Source organism: Dermacentor albipictus, chromosome 10 (genome assembly GCF_038994185.2).
Source record: "Dermacentor albipictus isolate Rhodes 1998 colony chromosome 10, USDA_Dalb.pri_finalv2, whole genome shotgun sequence".
Classification (NCBI taxonomy): Eukaryota; Metazoa; Arthropoda; class Arachnida; order Ixodida; family Ixodidae; genus Dermacentor; species Dermacentor albipictus.
Window position 1 is genome coordinate 62,459,509 of NC_091830.1, and position 13,454 is coordinate 62,472,962.

At 46.8% G+C, this 13,454-nt stretch overlaps 1 protein-coding gene across 1 annotated transcript in view; it reads left to right on the plus strand.

Annotated features, from left to right (window-relative positions):
* Positions 1 to 1,464: 1,464 nt before the first annotated feature.
* Positions 1,465 to 13,454, plus strand: part of LOC135917637 (uncharacterized protein C11orf24 homolog) — a 67,085-nt gene continuing 55,095 nt past the window's right edge. The window contains exon 1 of the mRNA XM_065451211.1: positions 1,465 to 2,227. The gene's annotated coding sequence lies outside the window, so the exon portion shown is untranslated. The remainder of the gene's footprint in view (positions 2,228 to 13,454) is intronic.

A 13,454-nucleotide genomic window follows, 5' to 3' on the forward strand; every position in this document is an offset into this window, starting at 1 on the left:
CGTCACCTAAGCACTATGGTCCCAATAACAATAAATGTTCATCTTCCTTATTATTCCTACTACACTCTCGAACAAAATGAACCCTTTGGGTCGCAGCTTGCCACACAACGGTAATCGTCATCTGTCTTGTCGGCATTTCCTCTCTTTAACGCTGCGAGCCCTGTACTTCCAAGTCACGAACGGCATGCGCGTTATCAGTGTGACGCAGCATTCTCGACAGGAAGGTAGCGAGCGCAGCGTTTTCAAGAAAGGAGACGCAAGCAAGACAGAAGACGATTATTTTTGTGTGGCAAGACGCGACGCAAAGGGTGTACATTTGTTTAAGAGGGTAATACTACTACTACTACTACTACTACTACTACTACTACTACTACTACTACTACTACTACTACTAATACTACCACTACTACTACTACTACTACTACGAGTAGTAGTAGCAGTAGCAGTACTGACTACGTAGGCTTGACAAAAGACGTAATCTTTGATATGGCTTAACAGAACTTCTTAGGCATGTTGTTACTGTTTACAACGTTTAATGTGAGTTACAGTTGTACGGCTTACCACTATTGTTGTTGTTACTGCCACTAGCACTATTATACTACTGTTACCAGTACTACTTCTACTACTGCTACTATGAAATGGCTCCTAAGGGCATAATTTTGATTGAGCTATTTGTATGCCAGACTCCTTCTGCTGCTGCTACCACTACGACTACTACAAGTACTATGAAGTGTTGCCTTAGGCGTAATGTTTCATATGGGATGTTTTTGTGCTGAAAGGCGTGACTCTTTGTATGATTTCAAGGATTGATTCTACATTCATGAAACGCATTTCATATTCCTTTCATCAGGACTACCATTCAGCCAATGTATTTACGGCATTTACGTGCACTTCCGCTTCGAGACTTCTTTTAGCGCCGTGTTTGTAAATATGTGCACTCGCTGAGACAATGCTGCCAATCTCAGCTAGAAAATGTCACTTTGTGAAATCTTTAGAGATATCTCCGACCGGCGTTTATGCGCCACGAATAACCGTCATATAAATACCCGAATGGCGCACCCAGCAACATTTTCCTAAAAGTTCTGCCGTTTGGCCTTGTAGACTGTTTCATGAGATCATGGTTGTTGGTCTCCGGTTGCTAGTCTTTGAGGCCACAAATTCCAATGTATAACAAATTGAGCAATCTCGAAGGCTACGAGAAGGTCTTGTAGACTCGGAGATTGCAAGACAAAGGGCATCCTCGAATGCCTCCGAGATGGCAAAATTCTCGGTAATCTTGGAGGCTGTTTAGCGGCAGCGGTGTTTCTCTCTATGGCCGGTAGGCGGCACCACAAATTACCGTCTTCTTAGTTAATTTATATTTTCTGCCTACCTAACATGCTCTCCGGAAGTGAAGAAAAAGAAAAAAAAAAGGAACGAAGGAGATCGAAAGAGAAGCAAGCACTGAAGCGCCGCTCCGAATGCCGGGACAGCGGCGGGGCTGGAGAAAGGGGCGGTGAGGATGTGGAAAACCGAAAGGAGCGCAGAGAAAGAGCGTGAGGTCTGAAAAAAAATGAGAGAGAAAAAGAAAGAGAGAGAGAGAGAAGCCCCCGTCGACTGAGCGGACCGTGGTTTTCCGCCGTCGCCTCTACCGCACGTACCGGGACTTCTCGTGGCGCTGCAAAAGCAAGAGAAGCAAGCGCCCCGTTGCTGTCGTGTTGTAAAGCGATCACGTATCTCGTCGCAGCAGTGGCCAGCTCGCGCGTCGAACGACCCAATTGCAGGATTAGCGCGACGGGGACGACACCTCATCGCTTGCAAGTTTGCGAGCGCGTGCCACCAGCGGCAAATTCCCGCGGCCCGCCGTGCAAAAAAAGCACGGAGGCGGCGATAAGTTTCGTCGCAACCTCCCTCCCGCTTCCTCTGTCGTCTGCTCTGTTGTGCCGTGCGTCCAGACGTGACGATCTGCGCCACGCAGTGAAGTGCCCCTTGTCGCCGGCTTCTCGAAGCCACTCGGAGTGTGTTTGGGCCGAAAAGATCAACGCACCGTGCACGTTTGGTGTAAACCAGAGCCTCCTTTCGCCGGATCAACTTTTTCTCCCCCCTCCCCCCAGCCCCTTCGCGCCGGCTCGCGAAAACTGGTTGTGCCAGCGAGACGCGGCGGCGGCTTGTGTCGACGGTGGTTGCCTGGCTTGTGTAGCGCCTCACGGCCGTTGTTGTTTCGACGTCGAGGAGTGCGAACTAAAAGGTGAGCGCAGCGTACATCAAAATGTTCTTGCGACTGCCATTGATCATGCGCAGCGCATGATCGGAGTGACTGCTATTGCCTTGTGTACACTACACGAACGTCGAAGGTGGGGTGGCGCACGAAAGGTTGACGTCTTCGAGTGATAAGGGCGCTTGCTACGCTTAGCGCAACCTCTAGCCGTCTGCAAGCTGAAGCGCTGTTTACGGAAGGGCTCTTCGCTTATACAGAGTTAAAAACGACTAAGTCACAAGTTTGGCTGACTTAATTGTGATCATTGCTTGCTGGGAAAAAAGAAAACGTAAGGTCCCGTCAAGAGATTTTTCGATTTTCGTCGTCCCCATCAAACAAAATGCAGGACTCGGTGTAACGAGGTAAATTCCGGAGGTGTCCGATTACAACACGCAACTAAATCGTGTTTTCAGACTGGTTACATTGATACACTTGCACGGCAAAGTTGTATGGACGGTGGCATTTTACACTGATAATAGCTAGGCATCGTTGCGTAAATCGTTTCAAAGAAGCTTGGCTTCCAGCGACTTGCAGCGGCCGCGTACGAAGTGGATAATTGCTGCCTTATCAACTGGGTGCTCTAGCCTCGGAATGTTTGCTTATTGCGACCCGATGCGTGCCTTCTCTGCTCACTGAAGCCATTGAATCATGCGCACGGGCCACCGTGATCGTGTTTGTCGAACAAAGTAACGATAGCGGTGATTGGCACCCGCGTTTCGCTTGCAAAGTGCACTGCACAGTATTCGAGTACTCTCGAACTTTATTATTGTCATTATTTTTTTTGTTATGAAAGAAATCAAATCGCGCCCTACTTGCACTTGCAGCGGCCTGAGCCTAAAACGCTTCCGGGGACGCTTGAAATGCCGCAGCAAGTCGGACGCATGGGCGTACTCGGCAAAAGCGTCATCTTAACCGTCTCCGAAGGCTAACACACGCATTGACTAAAGAATTCTGTATATTTGGTAGAGGTGGGCGAATATGAACTTTTTCGAATGCGAATAGGAAGTATCGAATAGTCACGCCCGTAGGAATTTACTGCAGGAACATTTATTTCGTTACGTACCACGCCAGTAGTGAACAGCGCAAAAAGAAAGAAAATAAAAAAAACGCTGCATGATTAGACTGGCAGGACACTAAATGACGTACTGCATGGAAAAATCGCTGGTTATGATATGTCGTGTAGGCCAAACCGAGAACAAAACTTGCATACGAAATTTTCTTTCTGCATTACCTGGAAAAATTTCGTCGCCTGTGTCACTTGTGATAACTTGTGATACATAATTTAGCACACGGAGAACAGCAAGCCCAATTTAACAGTCGGCTGTTGCGAAATATGCGGTTAGTTTCGATTATTCAAAAATGCCCAATAGTTCCTATTAGAATACAAATAGCTATTGCGAATTATTCGATTAGTATCCGAAACTTGGAATGTTAGCCCACCTCTAATATTTTGCGAATTGTGGCGTTTCTCCTCTTTGTGCCTGCTGTTGGCTTGCGACTTGCGGATACATATGCCTCACAGTTGCACGTTTCAGGCTGTAATGTTCGGATTTCGTTTACCTGCAGTCGTACGCCGCGTGATCTTGTTTAGTGCAGAGAGACGTGCAAAAAAAATATGTGTCAGATTGCGCGATTCTTTCACAATGTCATCTTGATTACTCCAAGGGGCAGACACCACTTAATTGTTCGACAAACCGAAATGCGATGTTAACCTTAACAATGCCTAACTGATGAATTTTATAATGAAGCCGCATGCTTAAATTGCGCTCTTGAGACCAGGCAATAGAGAACTCATATCGATTTACCATAGTCATTGTACTTAGTACCAGTTGGAGAAGTAAGTCCTCAAATTATGTGGTGAAATGTATTGATGTTTCAGTCAACAGTTATCAGCACTTCATCTTTCCTCACTGCTGAGAAGCGTTAAACGAAACATCAGGTGCCTCTTTATTCTCGTCATTCCAGGCTTTTTCACGGCATATTCTCGTTTCAACGAAGTGCGGTTTGTTTTCGAAGTCCCGACGGGGGGCTTGACATGCGACTGTTTTTTCGTGGCATCCCCGTGACAGTTGTCGGTCTTTCGGTGCGTTACGACAATGGCGTTTGCAAAGCAACTGTCGAAGCGAAGTGGTGCGTTGAAGACAACAAAACTGATGGAAGCGCACGAACTTAACTTTGCAGGAAAATATACTGTTTGCTAAAACTACTCCTCTCGGTGTACTTTTTGTTTGGAGTCAATTAGAAGGTACCTGGTTTCAGGAATTACTTCCCAGTTCATTTCACTTACGCATATTGTACGACGTGATCCTTACGAATATGTCTGTTAACTTTCTTTAAAATTTCTACCAACTTCATATTAAATTCAGTTACATGGTAATTTACAGTGTAGTAACATTTGTCCGTACGTTGTAAAAAAAAGTTTAGTTATATTTTTCTAAATAATCCTTTTCAATAAACGCATGTTGCAGTACAAATTCTTTAGGAAATGGCTACTTTTTTCCAAAGCAGTTTTTGGTATGAACCAACCAAACACTTATCCTTTGTTCTCTCTCTATCGCTAACGTAATTTTATGCAACGTGATTAAACACGCAAGCACTTTCCTTCTTCTTTTTCTTTTTTTTTTGGAGGACATTTTGAATGCGACGCACTTAGACATAAATGTTTTTTTTTTCTGTTCAGCGTTTCTAAATAACACGAAAGGAAACTTCTAACTTTTCACATTATTCCTAATTAAGCTGTTGCTGTCGATTGCCAACAATTCAATGGGCAACTACGTATCGTTAACGGCAAACGAACAAGAGCCACTCATACGACAGCCATACTATAATGTACATGGTCGCTAACGAAGTGGCTTTCCTACCAAGGCTCGCGGGCAACGTTGTTTCTATCTTAAAACTTATTGTGCGCAACTAACAGGGACGAAGAATAGAAGAAACACAAGGACGAGCGCTTTCTAACAACTGGTTTTATTTTTTTTTTATACAAGTTATATATGTACTGTAGATGTGCTCTCTTGACTTGATCGCGCAGATCTGCGTGTATTATATGCGCTATAGGCGTGCTCTGTTTGACTAGATCGCGCAGATCTGTGTGTATATAAGCAGGTGGTTCTTCAAAAATAAAACCAGTTGTTAGAAAGCGCTCGTCCTTGTGTTTCTTCCATTCTTCGTCCCTGTTTGTTGCGCACAATAAGCTTTAAGATGAATTTGTTCCAACCAGACCGACTCGCAGTCTTGCTTCAATTGTTTCTATATGGGCCACCTTTTCATGAGCTCCTGAGAGCCGCAACGTTGGGCCTCGCACTCTTCGAACAACGAGGTTCAAAGGTCAGCCCACGTGTTCGGCGCAGCATGAATGCGTCAAGCAGCGACTAAAACAAAGAACATGTGTTCTTAAGTTTGCCGAACAGAAACGATCCGCTTATAACAGAATAACTTTGCACGTTTTTCGTAACACGGATGTGACGAGCAGCGAAGGGCGTCGGGATCGGCGGCAGCAGGCGCGAGCGAGCAAGACGATTCGAGTGTCATCTGGGCCGGTGTTTTGTAGCGATGCCTTTTCCGATTCTATGCCTTTTCAGGCTTTTCGCGCTTGGCCAGTGGTCAGAGCGACGGTCTGCCCGCATTGTCAACGGGATCAGGCGGCCGTGTGTGGTGGATGATAAGAATAGCATAGAACAAGGCATCGCTACAAAATAGCGGCCCTGGTGCCCTTCGCTTCAGGAGTGCCCCTTGCCGCCCAGCGAACGACGGCTCATCGACGGCTCCAGAAGAGGAGCGAGTCGATAAGAAATTATCACTGTAAAACCAAGCGTAAAAGAAAAGACCTCTGTAAGTAAGATAAGTTCAGCAGTTTGGGCTTTGGGCATATTGGTGCACCTTGGTTTCATGTCCCACATGAACGCGAACATGGAACCGCCTGGCGCTATCGCTGCGTGATGCGTCTTCTGGGTCCTATCTAATTATGCGCTGGTAAGCCTTAATTAACATTCCAGCAGCCAGCTAGCCAGCGTTACTTACGTTCGTTTGTAAAGATTTCGAAGATCCCATCATCATCACTATCTCAATCTACGATCATTGGTATCGAGACTGAGATGGCTGATGCATTAGGATGCGGGAGATATTGACCCCTCTCAGTCTGTAGTAGGGGAAGAAAAGTCAAGTTTTGTGGGAGCTTCCAACCAGTCCTTTGAAAAAGCCACCATCAAGCTCGACGTCCTCAGTGAGTGACCTCAGAGAGCAGGGCCCAAGGCAACGACAGTCCAAAATCGGATACGCGACGTTTCCCTCGCTACTCCAACAGTCCAATGTGACTCACATCTCAAATAAAAAAAAAAATTTGTTGCCGGCTTTGACGCGACGAGCGCTTCGGCGAAGCGTTCGGATTCAGCACGGCTGTTCTCTGACGTCTTCTTTATTTGCAGTAGTGGCATTGCGGGTTCAACTACGTGGGCCTGTGCCGTCATAAACCTTTACTATGTTGCGCGAATTCCAGAGCGGAAAAGCAATCCTCTGACGCTGCGGGGAAGCCCGCGGTGTTTCAGCCCGTTTAGGCAACGGTCACCGTTGGAGTGGAAAGTTCGAGTGCTTGCTTGTCTGGTGTTTGTTCGCGTCGAACTAAAGATAGCTCTTGGCGGCCCGACCGCCGACGTGTACAGTACGTTTGCTTCTTTCGCAGCCGCATGTTTGTGCTGGTGTGTGTGTGTGTGTGTGTGCGTGTGTGTGTGTGTGTGTGTGCGTTTATGTGTATGTGTGTGTGCATGCCTGTGTGTGTGTGTGTGGGTGCGTGTGTGCGTGTGTGTGTATGTGCGTTTATGTGTGTGTGTGTGTGTGTGTGCGTACGTGCGTTTGTGTACGTGTGTGCGTGCGTGCGTGTGTGTGTGCGTGTGTGTTTGTGTGCGTTTATGTGTATGTGTGCGTGCGTGCGTGCGTGCGTGTGTGTGTGCGTGCGTGTGTGTGTGCGTTTATGTGTGTGCGTGCGTGCGTGCGTGCGTGTGTGTGTGTGTGTGTGTGTGTGTGTGTGTGTGTGTGTGTGTGTGTGTGTGTGTGTTTGCAGCACCGACTCGATGTCCAGGTGAAATCGATGGCGTCGTTTATCGACTGGCTCGCTATAGATGCCATCGGTTTTGTTAAATTTGGAAGAGCGCGTGACATATGCTACACCGGGCGTTTTACGAAATGCGTTCGAGATGCCGCTCGAACTTCGCCGAAAATGCGGGCTTTGTTTTCGGTTTGAAAGCACGCAACTTATTCGCGGTCCCTATTAGGGATGAAGGTGAGGAGGTATACCGGGTGCTTCACGAAGTGTGTTCGAGATTCCTTAAATGTGGGCAAAATGAGATGTTTTAATTATTTAATCTGTACTACCGCAAAGCCATAAATGACTCATGTACTAATTAGACAAGTTAACATGTAAATTTGACTACTTAACTTTTTAACCAAATGAGTCACGTGATTGATCCCAATGGAAGACTTGAAGCGCGCCATCCGAGGAGCTCGTAAGCGTTGCCAGAAATGCAAGAAGTAGACGCTTTTGATTTTTGCTGCGTAATGAATTACTGCCAATTTCGAGCGCGTCTGTCTGGCGCTTAATAGATGCACTTGAGTGAAGGAAGTTGATGCTCGCCACTGCATTCTTAGCATGTAAGGCGTAGGTGTATACCATTGTGCAATAGATGTATATCTATTTAGTACACTGTGTGAAATGTAAATACATTCGTTATGTCACATTCACATTTATTCTGCCGCATGCGGATGGCACGACACATCAGGCACATAAAGTAAGTCGCCGTTTTCACAGCAATGTACTGCTATTAATATGGCGCTACCCACCTGCTATTATAGACGTCGTTCCAGTAAAACACGATCCGAAGCGTTTGGTTAAACAATGAAATTTTTGCTAATTTGGTCTCCTATGGTATACAACGCGTGGGTAGCGACAGCTGCTCCGCAGACTTTGCTTTGGCAACGTGACAGGCGACAGTATGGTCGTAATCAGCTGCTAATCTCTCGAGCATATTGTTTTGTAAAGGCTCGAAACGTTGACAAATTCACTTATTGCACGAGGCGGTGATACAACTGGCTTTCGCTTAGCTTTGCGCTTATCTATCTCGATTTATTATTAGACATGCTCAGTTATAGCTTTGCCGAGATACTAGGATTTGTCGTTCTATGCCAGTTATGGGCACCGGACTTAATGAAAACAACAAAATAAATTGTCCTATATGGCAAGTTGCAGTCGCCCAATTTTGACTTTAGTCATTCCAGGCAAGTCGCAGCCTTTCCCGCGTTTCTGGAACTCTCAGCTTCCGCTTGCCAATATCTTCCACACAATAGGCGCTTGTGATTAAAAAGAGACGGCCAATGGCCGGTGTTTAAAGAACGCCGCATTGCATTGAGGGATTGAACGGCGTCTAACCGCAAAAGAAAAGAAAAAAAAGCCCCACCATTCATTTGGGGTGAGACACCTGAGTAGTGTGTGTACAGGACCTGTGTTCATTAGTAACGAGAAGTTTACAATACGTCATAATTTCAGTTTCACGATGGCTATGCCTGGATTTTAAAACTTCCACCACTGCTACGTTTCATGAAAGCGACTGGCCTCACTGCCCGTTTATAGGCGTGAAGCTATGGACATCCTCACATATTCACACCGATAGTGCATTCTTCCCTCCCTCTCCTTTTGCTTCCCTTAAAGCCCTTGCCCTGTGTAGGGTGTCAAACCGCACGTACCTCTGGTTGAACTCCCTACCTTTCCTTCTTTCCTTTTCCTCCTCCACCATACTGTCACCGTACATGCGTTCTCGGAATCCGCGTCCGTGAAATTTGAAACTTGAACCCCTTGGCTTAAGCTTTGAACCTTTGACGATGTTTTTATTGAATCAGTGTTAGCTTATTAAAGAAGTGCTCATTAAATTCATGTGTACATATTTGCGTCGGTAAATTGCAAATGCAGTTACGACAAACTGTAGAATGGCATTATGTGTGTCTCTTATATTTAATGGGCATTAACTTCCTACATAGGAACTGACGGACTAATAGGTGGTACGTCGTAGTGCCGTGCCGCTCCGGATTGATTTTCACCATCTGGATTTCGTTAAGGTGTGCATCCAAAGCAAAACGCACGACCGTTATTTTCTTTTTCTTTTTTTTTTGACTTCGCGCACATCGGTATGCGGCCTGCGTGGTCGGAAGTCGAGCCCGCGACCTCGTGAGCCGGAAGCGGAAATGCCATAGCCGCTGAGCCGGTGACGTAACGCACCCTTTATACAGATATAGTGTGGCATAATAAGCTTTGTCCTTTTTTCTTTCCGTATTTTGCTATTACCGAACTTAGAACACCATGAGAAAGAAGAAATCGTTGCTGTGCCCATTATATACACATAAACTAAATTATGCTTCTGTCCTTTTTCCTTCTTTTTATCTATGAAAACACGTTCTAGTGCAAGGAAATGCTTTCTGTATTTCGCACGTTACGCAAGGCACTCTTTTATCGCGAGGAACGCAGAGACCAAGCGCAGCGCCCTTTGTAAGCCGATTTTCGTCGTTTGCCGAAACGACGTGCATCCCATAATCATGCACTGGAGAGGGACGAGAGCTTGAGTGATTTATCGGCCCGGCTTTCCGATGCATCAACATGTTTTCGTGTCGCGTCGCAGTCAGAAAGGCTTTCAGCGTGGCCGTGATTTATCGCGTTTTTTTTCGTGACGCAGCATCCACGAGCTGCATTGGTTGTCTCTTCGTGTTTAAACTTGCGGGCACGCTCGTCTAGGCCTTGCCATATAGGAACAAGGGCCGCGAGTCGTAGCCCGATGTCTTGTGCTTAAATCCCGCGCGCGCTCCTTCCCTAATGCAGGCCCTTATTCCAGTTCCTTATTTGTCGTGGAAGGGCTTCCTCTGCTTTCTTTCCTTTTTTTTCTTTCTTTTTTTTTATGCGGCTTTAAGCTGCTGCAAAAGGAGTCCCCGATTTAGCGGCGCTTTTTCCGAATATTCGATCGGCTAAGCATACGACCCGCGAGGCTTTCCATGGTGGGCGAAGTTAAACAGAAGGAAGCAGAGAGATCGACTGGCACTGTTCGTGCTTCTTTTTTTTTTTTTCGATCGCAGAAACATTTATCAATGTTACCGAAATGTTGCCGCGATATTCAAAAATCCAAGAATCGCTTCAGTGTGATTACGGGAATGCGTGGTTCTGTGTGTTTTTTTTTTATTCTATACATTCGCATCCCTACTTTCTCCCGAAGTTACCACAGCATAGGGGATTGCAGAAGGGAAAATACTTTGCTACGCGGAGAGATGGCCCAACGTAGCGTTCAGGCCCATGTTTCGATGCAGCGAACATATCCCAGCAGCAAAGAAATAAGCATGGTTCATAGCTTAAAAAATCAACAGTATGTGCGGTCCGCCTTGGACATAAGGAATTATGCAGGTACATGTTTTGCCTAACATCGTAAAAAAAAGAAAGGCTTTACCAACTATGCGCTCGAAGAAACGACAAATCTTTTCTTTAATTGCTTTATCCTTGACTGCCTCATTTATTTTTACTTTCACCCTGATCGTAAAAAAGAAAGAAAATACAAACAGCTCCACACCATGTTGACTGATCGGATCTGACGTTCCAAAGTTTACGCGCGGGCTCCCGGAGCCGCTGCAGTAAGTGGCTCCGGGTTAATTTTCGTCACCAAGACTGGACATTTCAGTTGAAGTGCGCAAGCGTGCCCACTTTCCGCTCCTACTGTAGTGCGGTAGCCGTGGCCGAGAACCCACCTCGTCACCTTATATTCAGCGGCGGAGCACGGTAAATGTACCCTGGTAGCGCGTGAGATTTATGAGCGAGTATACAGTATTAATTAGCACAGCGATCCGTTTTGCGTATATGGTCGACTTAACACACGTATAGCAAGGCGTGTAAGAGACTTATCTCTGGAAAGGTCAGACTGGGCTATACTGAAACGTTCAGCCTTGGCGTGTTCAGATTAGTTCTGCGGCGCCGATATTGCACGTCTGCTCGCAGCCCTTCTCCGTCTTCGTCTTTCGACCAAATAGCCTAGACTTACTAGAGCGAAAGGGGGAGGGGGGGTAGGACATTTGTTCGCTGCCGTGGTAACGATGTCGCGCTGCTGCAATAGCCGGGCGCTGTCGCCGGGAACACTCTAGGAGTAATTAATCGCTCGTCCAGAGACCGGACAATTTCAGCGTGGTATTGCTGCCTGCTAGGTAGCTCCATGGCCAATGGTTTCTGAGGAGTGGCTAGCTGCATTTTTTTTGTTGTTGTTACCAGACCCCTGACGTCAGGGTGGTGTTACCACCCTGATGTCATGATCAGGGTGGTATATGTCAGTAGCTACCGGTAAGATAGGGAGCGAAAAAAAAAAAGAACATCACTCAGAAGTGCCAATAGGTGGTGCCTAAGACATGGTGGATATGACGTAATACTGGCTCTGCAGGTCACCTCCGGCGCTTGCAGCCAGCAAAAGCGTAACCTCAGAGATCCGTTTTGGCTACTTAGAGGCGACCATAACTGTGACTTTGGTTCGGAAATCTACAGCATCAAATGGTCACTAAAAAGAATACTGAAGGCTCACGGAGACATCATTTCGAACCTATGCAAACTGTAATAGGAGGACAGCTAGTGTGAAGATTGGGAAACACCTATAGGCCGTGTCGAAATCCGCGCCCCAACGACGGCCCTCTCTGGGTACCACACGTTGATCTCAATTGCCATGCTTTTGCTGGGTACATGCGCCGGAAGCGATTGCTGAGCCTGAAACACGTGATAGAAGCCATGTTTTGAACGCTAAATATACGTTTCTGGGAAACTACAGTTGGTCTCGAAATGACAGATCTGGCATCGTCGACATTATCGTGGCGTCATGACAAAAAAAAAAAAAAAACATTTGCTGATGTTGCAGCCGCAGTGTCTACAGGAACAGAGCGATGCAATGTTTCCGGAAGTGGCTACGTGTACACCACCTGGAGACACAAATCGGTTTCTGTTTGTGTTTGTGCTCGAAGATTGGTTTCGCGTTCGGAAGATTGTCCGTATGCGTTCTTTCCGTTATGGCGACGGCCGACGTCGTAATTGTCGAGTCGTCGTCGTCAGGTCACTCATTCATTAATTCATTAATTCATTCATTCATTCATTCATTCATTCATTCATTCATTCATTCATTCATTCATTCATTCATTCATCAAAATATTGAGAAAGAAGACAAAACAGAAAAAAAAACAGGTACCCGAAGTAACGGCGGAAGCCACACTGCGGTAATTTGCATGCGAAGACTGCGATGAAAAGAAAAAAGTGATTCACATTCGGGGCGGTAACGCGTGTCCCGTCCGCGAAAGCGCATTAAGGAATACCGGTTCCGGCATTTCTTTCTTTTACTGGAAACGAAGCGAAATGACGTCACCTGAGTAGGAAGGGGATGGCGATGGCGACGGAAGGTCGACTGCAGGCGTGGCCCATAGCTGCGGGCGTTGACAGCTGCCGTGTTGGCCGCGTTAGGTCCTGCTCCACTCGAGACGCATAGGCCCCAAAAAATATATATATATGAATAAAGAACGATGAAGTGTCGAAGTGGATGCGTTATTTGAACGTGTACCGGTATTTGTTATTCAGAGTTTGCATGGCCGCAACGTACGGTTCATTGTACGGCGTTAACAACAAATTCATTGGGAGTATACGTCGCCCGGGTTCTGCGGCACCACCGAGTATAACCTCCCCCCCCCCCCAAAAAAAAAAAAATATGTAATACTACTCAAGCGTCGACGTCACGGCGTGTCAGCGGCCTCGTAGCGGCAAGGGGCACTCCTGAAGCGAAGAGGGGGCACCAGATGGCACTCGAATCGTCTTGCACGCTCGCGCGTGCTGTCGCCCATCACGAAGCCCTGCGCTGCTCGTTGATTAAGGCGAAAGCTTCGTATGCAAATTATAAGGTTTTACGTGCCAAAACCACTTTCTGATTATGAGGCAAGCAGTAACGGAAAACTCCGGAAATTTCGACCACCTGGGGTTCTTTGACGTGGATCCTAAATCTAAGTACGCGGGTGTTTTCGCATTGCGGCTCCCATCGAAATGCGGCCACCGTGGCCGGGATTCGATCCCGCGACCTCGTGCTTGAAAGCCTTGTTGTACGTCTCATCAGACAGTCGACCTACATAGTGCCCGGGCGAAAACGCTTCGACGACGCGAAACTCACGAAAAGGCCAAGAACCCTCG